General features: G+C 48.5%; 1 long non-coding RNA gene across 1 annotated transcript in view; it reads right to left on the bottom strand.

Moving 5' to 3' along the window:
• LOC139001124 (uncharacterized) overlaps window positions 1-857 on the bottom strand; it is a 1,132-nt gene extending 275 nt beyond the window's left edge. The window contains exons 1-2 of the long non-coding RNA XR_011469862.1: window positions 554-857; window positions 217-401 (exon numbers count right to left, since the gene is read on the bottom strand). This is a non-coding gene — a long non-coding RNA (uncharacterized lncRNA). The remainder of the gene's footprint in view (window positions 1-216; window positions 402-553) is intronic.
• Between the last annotated feature and the right edge of the window lie 1,643 nt (window positions 858-2,500).

Raw genomic sequence — 2,500 nt, 5'->3', positions numbered from 1 at the left:
TTCTTTCTTTCTTTCTTTCTTTCACGTACAGCCCGCATACAATGACACATTCTTATCATGAATCCACCTTTACTACTATTTATTTATTTATTTATTTATTCATTCATTCATTCATTCATTTATTTATTTATTTATATGTACAGCCCGGCTTATCACAGCGTTATACATGTATGGGTCTCTCAAACAAAACCCCAGAAAACACGTTGCAATGCTTACCCGTCCTGTTTCTATTCGTATCAACGCTTCAACCCTTTAGGGATGTTTCCAGGCGGCGGCGGCACAGTGCGGGGCGTGTTCACTGAAAGGAAATTCCTAAATCGCCCTATATTCGCTCGCGGAGGAAATTTCAAAGTCTGACAGTCCTTCATCCGCATCGTGGGAGTGTCTGTCCTTCTTGACTGCTAGGTGGAAACGAGAGAGAGAGAGAGAGAGAGAGAGAGAGAGAGAGAGAGAGAGAGAGAGAATGAGAATATGAAGCTTTCAAACGCGCCCTCCCCGCCTCCCCCCCCCCCCCCCCCCCCCCCCCCCCCAGTACCGGACCCTGCGTTCTCACCACCCTGGTGATGACATGATGACGATGCAACCTGTCCTTGTCATGCGCCACCTTCCTGGTGACCGCTTTTATAAGCCTCAAAGCGAGGTCGGCCAGAGGGCCGGGCTGGTCCGTTGTCGTCACAGGGCGGAGCCAAATCAGGGACAGCGCCTGCGCAGTCGGCAGACAGGGGGGCATGAATGGAAGGCAGTGGATCGCCATACTAGCACTTTGGATGGAGGCACATCCATTCTAAATAACACAAAGCAGTACCTGTACCTCAAATGGAAACTTCTTTCGCAGACATGAAAAATGCAGGTCACTTGGACACTATGGACGGCTTTGTCGTGTAGAAATGGGCAGGGGTGAATTAGGCATTCTGAACTTTGTCCTCCTTTGGGTTTGTCCTTGTGATCCAAAGGAACTCTCCCCAGCCAGGAAAGGTATGAGGTGGACTAGTGGACCACAGTGGGGTTTCTGGCTGGAAACCACAAACCACACCACTCGCGGCGACCGACCGGGTGTGCCGTGCCGTGCCCTGCCATGCCCCAGAAAGTCATAGTCAGGACTGAACCGAGGACCTTCCTCTTTCTCTTTCTTTTTTCTTTCTTTCTTTCTTTCTTTCTTTCTTTCTTTCTTTCTTTCTTTCTTTCTTTCTTTCTTTCTTTCTTTCTTTCTTTCTTTCTTTCTTTCTTTCTTTCTTTCTTTCTTTCTTTCTCTTCTCTCTCTCTCTCTCTCTCTCTCTCTCTCTCTCTCTCTCTCTCCTCTCTCCCCCTCCTTCCTTCCTTTCTTTTTTCTTTTTATTTTATTCTATTTTTTTGGCCCTTCAACCCCCTAAACTTGGTTCCTAGGGGTAGGGGACACACCTCTCCCTCTTCTACTCCAGCTTACTCGCTCTTCCCCTTGCCTCAGATTTGAGTCTCTGCCAAGTGCAAACAGCGGGCGGCCTACTACAGAGCCTTGCAGTCAATGGGTAGTCCTTATTCTTGTGTGGGTGACCTTAGTTGAACTTCACACAGGTTGTTTTCTGCATAGGTGGCATTCGAGGAAAACAAACAAAAAACTCAGAATAAGAGCCATGCCCGGTGTCATTAACTAACGAGGTCCTTTGGCATCCTCTCTTCTCCAGTTTCCCTCCTGCCTCCCTCCAATTCTCTCCCTTCCTCTTGCTCCCCCGCTCCTCCACTCCATTCCAGTCTATTCCACTCACCGCCCCCCCCCCCAGATTCTGTCCATCCTGGGGCTCACACACAGTATACATACATACATACATACATACATACATACATTCGTCCTACACCTGAGTATCAACCAAAGACTTGGAAACAATGAGGAGGAGACTCAAGAAGTAATGCCATTCAAAACTAAACATTAAGTCATTGTGTAAATTCTGTGAAAGGAAAAGTGGATAGGGTATGCCTGTAAATGGCATAGCTCTCCCTGCTCACCTAGCCTTTTCAATGACAGCACCCACCCCATACTCACCCCCTTACTGTCATGGATGCTTTTCATGATCCCTGAGAGGAAGAAAATATCCCCTGTTGCTGAACCCTGGCTTTTCAACACTGCAGATGACCCTCTTGGACAGATGCAGGAACTCTCTCCCTCCCAGTCCCAGAGAGGATGTTTTGACCCACCCTTGATCTCTTTCTTGGTTTGTTTTCTTTCAATGGTGGTAAACACAGACCTCCTTTGAACCTTTGATAAGCCTACAGTTTACATTCACACTCCTTTAGCTTGATTTTTAATACAACTCCCGGGGTCAGGATCACGACTTTAGAGTCAGGATTGGTTCGCCCCATGAGAGGACTCCTGTGTGTGTGTGGGGGGGGGGGGGGGGGTGGCGGGGGGGGGGGGGATTGCCCGCTTTGCTTTCTCCCGCCTCCCTAAAATGTCACCAGTGGATTTCATGTAACCCACGTACGGTCTCCTCCTGGGATTGGAGTGTATAAAATAAGGGGGCCGACA

Source organism: Myotis yumanensis, unplaced genomic scaffold (assembly GCF_028538775.1).
Source record: "Myotis yumanensis isolate MYYU_CA2020_CCGP unplaced genomic scaffold, mMyoYum1.0.hap1 SCAF_103, whole genome shotgun sequence".
Classification (NCBI taxonomy): Eukaryota; Metazoa; Chordata; class Mammalia; order Chiroptera; family Vespertilionidae; genus Myotis; species Myotis yumanensis.
The sequence above is the reverse complement of the archived record's forward strand: the minus strand, read 5'-3'. Positions and strand labels throughout refer to the sequence as shown.